The 12,166-nt window shown below is 42.1% G+C and overlaps 1 long non-coding RNA gene across 1 annotated transcript; it reads left to right on the top strand.

The window, feature by feature from the left end:
* Nucleotides 1-409: 409 nt before the first annotated feature.
* On the top strand, nt 410-10,759 carry LOC112059418 (uncharacterized). Its single transcript, XR_002888711.3, has 3 exons — nt 410-578; nt 7,025-7,166; nt 9,260-10,759. It is a non-coding gene; the product is annotated as an uncharacterized LOC112059418 (long non-coding RNA).
* Nucleotides 10,760-12,166: the final 1,407 nt, after the last annotated feature.

Genomic DNA, 12,166 nt, shown 5'->3' with positions numbered 1-12,166 from the left:
CATCGGGATCAAGAAACTAAAATAGAAATGAGACACTTTGACTTGTATATTCTGTGCTATTTGAATGTCGTTGTGTGTGCAAACCTAGCAGCATATCTAAAGAAAGGGTCTGGGTGTTAATAGGTCATATCCTTTTGCATAGTCTCTGGTTGCAACTTGGCCCAAAACACTCATTTGCAATACAATCTTTTATCTTAATCTTTCTCCAAATCTGCTAACACTAACTGGTTGGCTTGGAAGTGTGTTACACATGTTATTATGCTGCAGTACAATGAAAAGTGTCAATTTTTGGAGAATTGATAGTGGGCTCATAATGGGGGTCTATATACTCCATGCTGTTTCAGCAGCCAAAGGGTTAAAAAGGCAACTGCCTGCCTGCTCAGACAGAGTTGATTGACAGCCCCACAGCAGCTGTGAAGATAAAAGGGCTGCAAGGCAGGAGTGGGGTGGCTGCCCTGCCAGAGAGACGAGGGGGATTGCAAAGAGAGGATCCTCCAGCAGAGGGGTGAGAAGCTGCCAGACCAACCAACCCACGGAAGAGGGAAAAGCAGGGCAAGAAGCTGGGGAAAACTACAGAGGTAAGCAGTAGCTGAGGGAACAGCAAGGAACTGAGAAGGATTGGTTCTGAATGTTCCAAACAAGGGCCCTGAGCTGGAACCCAGCGCAGTGGGTGGACCTGGACTCCTTCACCTATCCCAGGGACTCTTAGAGAAGAAGTTCCTATGCTCTGGAGAACTGGTTCACCCCCACTGGAGCCACAGAACTGCTTCTCCATTATCCTAAAGGGGACAGAGACTATTAAGGACCTGGCCAGGAGGGGTCAGTCTTTGACAAGGACTTGACAAATGCAGAGTCGGGGTCTGACGGCAAAGTGTGTGTTTGGGGGCGGGGGGGGGGGAATGGAGCCAGGTTGCTGTGGCTCCCTGCCCTGCCAAAGGGTGACACTAACAGATAAAAACTCTCTCATCACAGTGCCCTGTTTAATTTAGCATTCTGAATTCTGCATTTGAGTGCTCAGATTAGCTCCTAGATGCCGACACATGAGTATTCAGGCACGAAATTATCAATTTGAACATCTAGATGCAGACCTGGGAGCTTCAAGTTAGGCATCCATATTGGAAAAATAAGCTCACGATCTTTATTTATATTAATTTTGTATGGTTTCTAGTGAAAAATTCAAAAATCAGGTTTGGTACGAATGTGCTAGTCCATGCCTACTCTATGTACATATTTATGAATGCATTATGAATGAAACATAATTGCCAAATTGTACCCTCATTTGCCCTGTACAATCCCATCTGATTTCAGTGGGTATAACTGAGACGAGTGTTTGGCTCAATATTTTTCAATTTCCTGGCCTCTCTTTTGAGTCTCACACTACAGACCCCTACTAATGAGCCAGTACAGAAAAATGTAATAAACATGCAATTAATTTGTTTTAGTAGAGGGCAGGGGTGCACACACACACTCTGAGGTCCTGGTATATTGATTCTTCTTTGTACGGTTATTTCACATTACAAGCCAAAGGGCAAATTCCAGAATATGAACATATTTGAAAGAGAAGAGTACACTGTATATTGGCAGTCATAGCTGCAAAGGTCAAAAGAGAGTTATTTCTGCTAGGTACAGCCAATAATCACTAGAAAAAGATTTTGTAAGCATTCTAATAAAAAGAGATTGCCTCTGTTTTCACTTCTTTTCCTTTCCTTCCTGGCCTGTCCCATCCCAAAAGTAATCCAAGACAGAACTTTGGCACGATCCACAGATTTTAAAGCCAGAAAGATCATCTAGTCTGATCTCCTGCATAACACAGGCCATAGACAGAATTTACTCAGTGATTCCTGCATCAAGCACATAACTTTTGTTGTAACTGTAGCATATTTTTTTTTAAAGATATCCAGTCTTGATATGCAGACTTAACGTGATGGAGAATTCACCACAACCCCTTGATAAGTTCATAGAATTGTAGGGATGGAAGGGACCTTGAAAGGTCAAGTCAAGCACCTTGTACTGAGGCAGGACCATGTAAATCTAGAGCATTCCTGACAGGTGTTTGTCCATCCTCTTCTTAAAAACTTCTAATGGTGGGGATTCCACAGCCTCCCATGGAAGCCTATTTCAGAATTTAACTACCCTTATAGATAGATATTAGGAAAATATTTCTAATCTAAATCTCCCTTACTGCCTATGAAACTGATTCGGCCAAATACAGGTTCAGGTTCTGTAGGTTTAGGTTATGCAGATTGGACTCACCTCTACCTGTGGAGACAGCTGTAATGGAGGTGGGGATAGCACTGGCTGTCTTCCCCTGGGTTTATGCCAAGGGAAGGCTGCTTTAAAATCCAGCCCTGTCAATGGAGGCTCCCCAGGAGATGCATTGAATCAGCACATCTCTCAACTTGCCTGGTCCAATCCCCTCCTCAGCTCGGTCCTCCCATTTTTTGGGTAGCACTGGCTGGCTCTAGCTCCCCTATTGGTGTTAAAGAAATTATATATATGAGAGAGATGTTGTATATGTAGATAGTTAATCTAAAGAGCTCCATCTACTGGCACCTAAAATATGTTGCATTGTTTATAAGTTTGTAGGACCGATAAAGTTGTTGCTGTATACAGCAGAGAGGGTTTACCAATTACACAGCACTTAACTTGAGGGAAAGAGTTGTAGGTGGCTTGCCCAACTATATCATCCTCTCCAAAAGAATTTCCACAGCTGCTGGCCCCAGGTTTGGCCTATCAACTGTTGTGCCAAAGCAGGAAAACATTACTTATTGTCTCTGCAGATTCTCTGGACTGCTATGACTCTAAGTGGTTTCTCTGGACTTGCTTTGAAAAATGGTTTCAGCCCTTTAAATCGTTTTTGAAAATGGTGGAGCAAATGCAAAGCTATGGTGTAAAAAACATACTTTAAGTTCTCTTATAAAAGGAAACATAACTGTTTGGAAGTTTATTCTAGAGGCAAGATATTGTATATTTGTGATGCAACCACATGCTGGGCTCTTTACAATAAACACATTTGGTGGCTCAAGTTTACTTTTAGGAACAGCTTTCTTTCTTTTCTTTTTTTGTGTTTTTTCCTTTTTAAAACCACTGGTTTGCTTTTATTACATCTTGTCCTTTTAAGAAACATACAAATCTTCTTCCAGTGACTACTGTTTATTTGTTTCATGGAAATATATAGATCATTGTCACCCAAATCCCATCAGCATCCTGTCTGGGTTGTCTTTGGCACCATAGCATTTAGTAGTATGATCTTGGTTCATTAAGAGTTGACATAGTTTTGAGTCTTGAGTGTAGGGCTAAAAGGCGCAAACTCCTGAATTTTCATCTTGGCTCTATAAGTGGCTCATGGGGTGGCTTCATGCAGGTCACTTAACTTCTCCATTGTTGTATGTCCATCTATCAAATGGATAATAAAACTTATCTGCTCTGTAGGGGTTGTGAGGAGTAATCTGTTAACATTTCAGCAGTGCTTTTGTACTGTGAAGCACTGTATAAGTGCTTCATATTCAAAAATATTTTTATTATATTATTATTATTATTATGACTGACAATAACTTGGAAGGTAAGCATTGTTGGAGTAGTTGTGAGCACGACAGTTTGGAATAAGGTTCTGATCTAAAGCCCATTGACATTAATCTGCTCTCCCATTTCACACTAATTTACCTGTACTAGATACATTTATTCATCCCCTCTCATTTAACTACCCTGCTTCTAACAAGTAGGTGTTTGACCTTTTTGTAATTTTATTCTGAAGTTGTCAAGAGATCGGAGCTCAGAGCTGGCCTTAGCATTTTGGCACAGATCTGTGAAATGACTCTTTGGTGCGATCACACCAAAAGCAACTGATGCCTGTCCACCATCATCACAGCACTGTGCACAAATTTAAGCCTCAGGATTTGGGGGAGAGTGATCTTTTAAAACACACCCCAAACTTAATTGACTCATCTTATCTAAAACGTCTCTGTTTTTTGGAAGGGGGGGGTGTCCTCCAGCCTCTTGTGACAGAAGTGGAGCCAAGCTGCTAGTGATTGCTTTATATTATCAGGATTAAACTTACTTTTTTATAATAACCTTGTCTCCACACAAACTTGCCCTGTTTAGTGAAACTGATGCAAACTGCAGTATAGACACGTGGATTTTGATTTAAGACTGGTTTATTGCAGTTTAGCTTGAACCAGTTCTTACTTGACTTCAGCTAAACAGAATAGGCCTGAGTTTAAACTCAAATAAAATTGTTCCAACCGCCTTTTATATCAATTTACCCCAAAAGGTGTGATTTTAAAAAAATGCTTTTAGTTAAACCAGCACAACTCTGCAAGCAGACAATCCCAATGAAAGCTCAGGAATCTCCTTTATATGTCTAGTTTCCCCATATCAGTTTGCTCAAGGACAGAGCTGACTCTCCTGGAAGTCCAAACAGTTCTAATTCTGTTTTTCTTTCTCTAAACCATAAGCACTATACTTGTTTTGCAGTTTCTCTAGTCCAGATTCTTTTTGTATTATAGATTCTCTCTTGGGATCAGCAAAGCAGCATGTGAACAACGTTTCTAGGAGTCTTAAAGATATGGAAGGTTGCTGCAGGGATATTTCTTTGAGTATCTTAGTTGAGCTGTACTAGCTCGGAACTAAAGCTGCCTTGTTTGAGAGCATCAGTACAAGACAAAGTGAAAATGTAGGCTTTAAAAACGACTTGTACTCTTTTTGTTCTAGAAACCATAGCAAAGACAGACTAAGGGAAATTCTGTTACTGTTGCAACACAACTGACTTCACTGGAGTTGCACCGATGTAACTGAGAGCAGAATTTGGCCTTACATTCCTTATTTTAAACTGTAAAATATAACACCATGTATCTCATAGATAGGGCTTGATGTGAGGTACAGGTCTGATGGTGAATTTTAGCTCTCACAAGATGATACTGTCTGGAAGATAATATCTAAATAGCAATAAGCCTTTGAATTTTTCACTGATCACTTAGGTTCTTAGTTGAGTCCATGACTATTTATAGTAATAATGATTTAAAAAAAATAGATGAGTAAAGTGAAATTATAAAAATATTCTATAGGCAAAACTTAAAATCCAGGCCATTTGTGTTCATTATATCCACCGTGACAATTTTGAAAGGGCAGGGTTAATCCAATGCACTAACAAAATTCTAGCTTGGGTAATTACTTTCTGGCTAGCTAAAATCCCCTCTGGGCCCATTTAGTTTCAGTGAATGAAGCTAGTCTTCCCTTCCTCTTCTAAAAGTAGCATTGATGGAGTAGAATAGATAAATGGGCCACCCCACAGCTGGTACCATTTTCAGTGATGGGTGAGTATATAAGTATAGCTGGTTGAAATGTTTTAATTTAAATATCTTTTTTAAATTAAAAACGGCTTTTTTTTACCAAAATAGAAAAATCTTTTGGTTAAAATTTTCCACTTTTTCAAGTAAACAAAATCTGAAAACATGTCAGTTTTTGAAGACCACAATTGTTTCCTGCCATTCTCTTTCCCTCTTTCTTTTCTAGTAGTTTTTACTTCATTGAATAAAACAGGAAATGCCATGAAAAATTTTGCACAAAATTAAAAATTTTCTTTCCATATTAATTTTTTCATGGTCTGCATGTAAAATTTTTTGACCAGCAATCTATACAAGGCATGACTTATACCAATTTTACTCTAGTTTAACTCCAATTATTTGAATGGAATTACTCCCGATGCAAAGTGGTGCGAGTTGAGAATCTGCCACAGAATGTGTGAAGTGTTTCAGGAGTAAGATGTAAAGCTCTTCAGGTGATTAGGCCAGATACACTTCTCTGACAAAGTCCAAGTGTAGCATTTATTTAAAGTAAAACTTTATTTGATTTCAGGAATAGCTTGATATGTGAAATCCTCCACTGCGCCCTTGTCTATACTACAGATTTAAGTCGACTTAAATTAGGTCAACAATCATATGCTGCTTTAATTACATCGGTTGTGCACATCCACACAATGCTCATTGGGTCGGTGGAGTGCGTCCACACTCCGTGCTCTTGCGTCGACTGAGAGAGCATTGCATTGTGGATAGCTATCCCACTGTACAACTCGCCACCCTCTGCCACAGGGAGATCTGGGAACGGATCTCAGTGCCTCATGGGAGCATGTTCAACATCCCATGATGCAGTTCTTTCTGTCCCATCATTCCATGTGCTTCTTACTTCGTTTCATGCAGTTTTTGAACAGCCCCTTGTAAACTGTGTGCTTGTCATCTCTGCCTGAAAGCATGGATCCTGAACTGCTGACCAGTCTGGTGATGAGTGTTATGAACACAATGTGGCTGGTCCTGCAGTATTTCATGAGGTGGGAAACAGAAAGCGAATCTGTGATGCCTGCCATGCTGTGTGTAATGGAAAGGAACAATTCATTATTGCTGTTGGCATTCACAGAGCAGCTGCACATGGTGGACCGTTGGTACTGGGCTTGGGAAACAAGCACTGGGATTGTATTATTATGCAGGTATGGGATAATGAGCAGTGGTTGCAGAGCTTTTGGATGCACAAAGCCACCTTCCTGGAACTGTGTGCAGAGCTCACCCCTGCCTTGCAGTGCACGGACATCACAATGAGATCTGCCCTCACAGTGGAAAAGCAAGTGACGATCACTTTTTGGAAGCTGGAAATCCAGATGGTTAATCGCAAATAGTTTGGAGTTGGAAAGGCCACTGTGGAGTTTGCTGTGATGCAAGTGTGCAGGGCCATTAATTGTCTCCTGCTATAAAGGACTGTGACTCTTGGTAACGTGCAGGAAATAATTGATGGCTTTGAGGCATTGGGATTCCCTAAATGCAGTGGGGTGATAGATGGCAAGCATATCCCAATTTTAGCCCCTGACCATCTTGTGATGTAGTACATCAACTGAAAAGGCTACTTCTCCAAGGTCTTGCAGGCACTGGTGGATCACTGGGGCCATTTCAATGTGGGTTGGTCAGGGAAAGTGCACGATGCATGCATCTTTAGGAACACTGGACTGTATAAAAACTGCATGCTGGGACTTTCTTTCCAGACCAGAAGATTCCAACTGGGGATGTGCAAATATCCATAGTGATCCTGGAAGACCCAGCCTAACCCTTACTCCTGCGACTCATGAAGCTTTACACTGGGAACCTAGACAGCAGCAAGGAGTGCTTCAACAACAGGCTCAGCAGGTGCCGAATGACCATTGAATGTGCCTTTGCTAGATTAAAAGGCCTCTGGCGCTGCCTTTTTTGGCTAACTACATCGCAAAAAGCTCTATGCTGCTCATTTAGGTGGCTTTATTTTGTTGGTGTAGCCGGGAAGTTACCTTGGTGGGAGGAGTATTTCAGTGTGTACACTTCCACTGTTTTGTCAACGAAAGCTGACTTTTTTTTTTTGACAAAACTGTAGTTTAGACAAGGCCTAGTTCTTTTTGTCCTTTACGGTCCTGTACCACCAGATTTGAAATTTTGTTGCTAATTTTATTTTCCATTTTCAGACTAAATTTCAGATAAATGTTTCGTACAATTAATTCATACACTAGGCAACAGTCTGGGTTTTTCCCTTTTGTTCCTTCAATTAACTAACCCTGCCCAATAAATTTTAGAGTTCTGTAAATAATAACTTATAGTTAACAGGTAACAAAAGCCGAGAGAGCATCTGTACTCACTAAAGAGTAGGATGGAACTAATTTGCATGTCTCATGAAGCAAGCCACCATATACAGAAAGAAAAAATGTCTAATACATTATTTATTAGATCCAAAGCTGGATTTCTACTATGGGAGTCATGGATTCTGTGACTGCCATGTTCTAAAAAACTATGCATGACTTGATATATTATATTATAAATTCTTCTGTGTGTGAGTGAGTGAATGTTGCACAAATTTCACTGAGGACTGCAAACTGAAATCCGAGGCCAGAAGGGACTCCAGTGGAGAGCAGGAGCTCAGCAGCAATACTGTGGCAACAGCAGTGGATTATCAGGGGCCAAAGATTCATATAAATGAGAGAGGGGCAAAACCTTGTACTCTGAGGTGGGAATCTGGGGTAGCAGCAGCAGATTCCAGGAATCCAGAACCCAATGGGATGAAGTGAGAACATCCTTCCTCTCCCAATTTGAGAATTTTGCTGCTGCTGGCTATCACTCCTGTCCCCCCAGTTGTTGCAGGAGGGCTCCACCAATGATGGAGCCAGATTTTGCAGCCAGGGAGGATGGTTGTTGGGGGTGCCACTTTCAGATATCTCTATTGGTTTGCTAATTTCACACGTTAACATGCCTGTGTATTATGACCACCAAATGGTGCATGGAGTCTCCCTAGTCAATGGGTATATTTATCCTCCTCCTTGCCGCATCAAAAAGGCATTGACTACCCACAGAAGCATCCTTCCTGCTGCACCACAATCCTAATCCTGGCCCCCAGGGGAAGGTTGAGGGAAGGGAGGGGAAAGGCTGGAGAGTGAACCCACCCTGCTCTCATCTCTCAGCAGTGACTCCTGTCCCATGGGGCTAGGCCCGGCCAGCTCCCCTCTCCAGGTATTGTAACCTGCACACAGGGTCAGAGTGCTATTCAGGAGGGGTGGCTGGGCCAAATTTGAGTGGGTGGTGTTGCAACACGATGTGTGGGGTAACAGTGTCACATGACCTGTGTGCAATGTCACAACTAGGGTTGCCAGCTTTCTGACTGAATAAAACTGAACACCCTTGTCCCGCCCCTTCTCTGAGGCCCCGCCCCGCTCACTCCATCCTCCCTCCTTCCCTCGCTCGTTCTCCCCAACCCTCATTCACTCACTCATTTTCACCGGACTGGGGAGGGTTGGGAAGAGTCCTTTTTCGAGTGGGTGTTTAGTTGAAAACTGGACACCTGACAACCCTTGTCACAACACCTGGAATGGGGAGCCAGGCTCAGCCCTGAGGTGCAGGAGTCACCACTGCTGGGTGAATGGAGGGTGGGCACACTTTACAGCCCTCTGAGGTGTTCCTTCCACAGCAAGCTCGAATTAGGGCTGTGGTGGAGGGGCACAGGGTGCTGCCGTGGTTGGTTGGTGCCCTCAGGTCGCAACACTGGAGCATCTGAAGATTTGTGTCCTGAGCCTCCTTTTGTTAATTGCATAATATGTTTGCAATGGCATCATGCATATACCTAAAGGCTGCTAGGTGGGGGAAGTGCCCTTTCTGCCCCCTCCCCCACCACATTAGGACCAACATCCCTATTCTCCACATCATGTTCCCTGGCTGGTGCTGCATGGTTATAAGTTCTTCTCTCTCCTACTTTTCCCTTGTAGGTTCCCTGGTGAATCCCAGCTGACACCTGCAGAAGCACTCTTCACCCACCTCTGCTTGCATAGCATGAATGGTCCAGGTGGGAGAACAAAGATGGACATGATCCTTGGCAGTCAGTCACTCACTCCATCTATAGACAGAATAAATTCAAGTATGTTGAGCCCATATGAGTACTTCTGGGAGGGGGGGTAGCTGTGCAGGCAGTAGAGCTGTAGAAAGAACATGCCTACTTTCTATGGATCACATCCCCTTATTTCACTGCACTTAGAAAAATACAGATAAAAAGACAGATGTGAGAATTTGCTGTATTCTGTTTGTATAAATAAAATCAGACTGTGCACAGTTGTGGAGATATGCCTTTCTCCAGAAGAAGTGCTGGGTTAGAATATGGTCTTCTGAAAGAGATTCCTCCAGAGAGAACAAAGTTGAGAGTCAGGTTGGGTTTACTCAGTTGGACTCCGGAATAAAAACCTCACATGCAAAAGTGTTCACACAGACTATGCACTGTTCCACTTACCTCCATTGAATCCAAACTGTGTAATGATACAGTGATATTTATGTTGCCTACAAATCATGCTATACACCTCCTGAGGCTGGAATCCTTTACACTCATTACTCTGGGGATTATTTATTGAGTATGGTCGTCATCTTGACTGGACAATTCTCCACATAGCTGTTTATACCTGAAGCACTGTCCAGAAAGACTCTTCTGCTTGGGTATTCTGATGTCATCTTCACATCAAAACATTTCTGCAAACATTCATTGCAGAAGCCCCGAGTAAGGGCCTGATCTTGTGTTGGTCATCCACATGTTCCACTGAGTTCAACAGGAGTTGAGGATGCTCAGCAACTCACAGCCTTGCACTTAAAGAGTTCAGTTTAAATGAAAAAAAAATCAGAAAATGGAGAGATCGGGCTGATTACCTACACACTATTAAGACTTTCCCCCTAAATACAACACCGTGTGTTAAGAATTGGGCATCAATGTTCACACAGCCTTTATATTATTGCAACATAGGGCTTGGGGTTTTTATTTATAAACATAAGAAAAAGAGCTGCTAGTAACACACATAATGAAGCTGTCTCATGCTCTGTGACACTTGTCCGTTGGCTACCTTTTAAAGTGGTTGTTAATCATTTTTGTTTGTCTTGGTTGTTCCCAGGATTGGGGTTTTGTTTTGTTTTAAGATGTCAATTCAGCCAGATTCTGAAATCACCAATATTGTCATGGGCTAACCTGTACTTTGACTAATGATAGTCTGAAAATGGCTGGTGCTCCCAGGAACATGTGTTTTGTATTGAAGAACAATGATACAGTTTTGTTTGCTCTCATAAATAATGATTTTTTTCTCAGACCACAAGTAAAGATTGTCTGTACTAGTCTCCCTAGTTCAGTAATTGATCTGAAGAGTATGCTGCGTTAGTGCTATCAATATACTGATGAGTACATGCCGCTTAGAGAGCTGAAGGGCATTATAAAAAAATAAAGAGGGGGTAGAAATTAGCTTTGTGGATTATCTTCTGTTAATGGCAAGGCAAATGTTGTTTTATGGACCTAATTTACTGAACATTAATAATAGTACAGTTGTGGTAAATTATTCCACTGGCAAGATTTATGTGAATGGCTCTAGCACTAATTTACCAATGGAATTTACAAAATCCATTTAGGTCTCCCACAGAGGTGCTAAGTGGATGCCATGACTTGGGTTTAGACTGACACTATTGCAGGAGCAGGACTGCCTTGTGTTTGTCCACAGCAATAGCCAGAAGACGGGTTCAGCAATATCACTTTGATGAGTCTCAGGTTAGAGCTGAAAGATCTCTTGGGTTTTTCAGTGCACCTATTTAATTGGATGAAAAGCAGCTGCCTGCGGATACGCTGATGGGAAGAGGGATTGCTTTGGGGAATTTGCCTCCTCTATAACATTCCTCCCCAATCAAAGGCACCTGCCCTCTGATTATTAAATTGGTCTGCAGCCTTGGACTCTTTTGGACTCTCCAGTGGTACTGGAAGCTCAAAATAGCCATAGCTGCAAAAGACACCCATTTCCATTTGACTGGCTAGAAAATCATGCTCTCTCCTGTCAGACACAGAACTGGCCATGGCATCCATGGTTTCATGATCCATGTCCAGGCTTTAGCGCTGCAATTTATTTAGATGTAACTTCAGCTGTTGAAAATCAGTATTGTTCCACTGAACTATCTGGAATAAAACCCTGAAAAAGATAATCTGGTACAAAATACAGCAGCCCATCATCTTTGGAACACAGGTCACCATGAACTCATCATGCTGGTGCTCTGCACGGAGTCCAGATAGTGCAAGGTTTTTATCCTAGCATTGAAAGCCCTCCATTGGGTAAGTCCTAGCTAGATGAGAGATCAGTTCTCCCCCTGTGATCATGACCTCGCATGACAGCTGCCTTCCACTGGAACAATGAAACTGTTCTCCAGAGAAGAGGCAGTTCAGAGTGCAGGAAAGAGACCTTCCAAAGGAACTGGACTATGGAACTCACTGCCGTAAGAGAGAAGGATGACAAGGGAACTAACCGTTTTCAGAACCAAAAGCAAGACTCCTTTCTTCAACTTAGCTTTCCCATAATCATTTCCATATGCACACAAACACAGAGACACAGCTCACACACTTATCCTTGCATACAAATCTACACAACCAACCAACCTATAAACTAATCAAGCTGGTTTTCCTAGTGGCTGGGAAAAAGAAAGAAAAAATTTTTGTTTCTATTTTTAAATACATGAAAAGTCTTTGCATCTTATGGTGACGGGAACCACATTAGTAGAAGATAGATGCCTTCTGACCGGGAAAAAAAAAGCATGCAATACAGTGTTGGCTAATCAGATATCCAAAGGAAGCACACAGGCTGATCAAATAGACATTCATAATGGTCAGT

This window comes from Chrysemys picta, chromosome 1, assembly GCF_011386835.1.
Source record: "Chrysemys picta bellii isolate R12L10 chromosome 1, ASM1138683v2, whole genome shotgun sequence".
Classification (NCBI taxonomy): domain Eukaryota; kingdom Metazoa; phylum Chordata; order Testudines; family Emydidae; genus Chrysemys; species Chrysemys picta.
The sequence above is the reverse complement of the archived record's forward strand: the minus strand, read 5'-3'. Positions and strand labels throughout refer to the sequence as shown.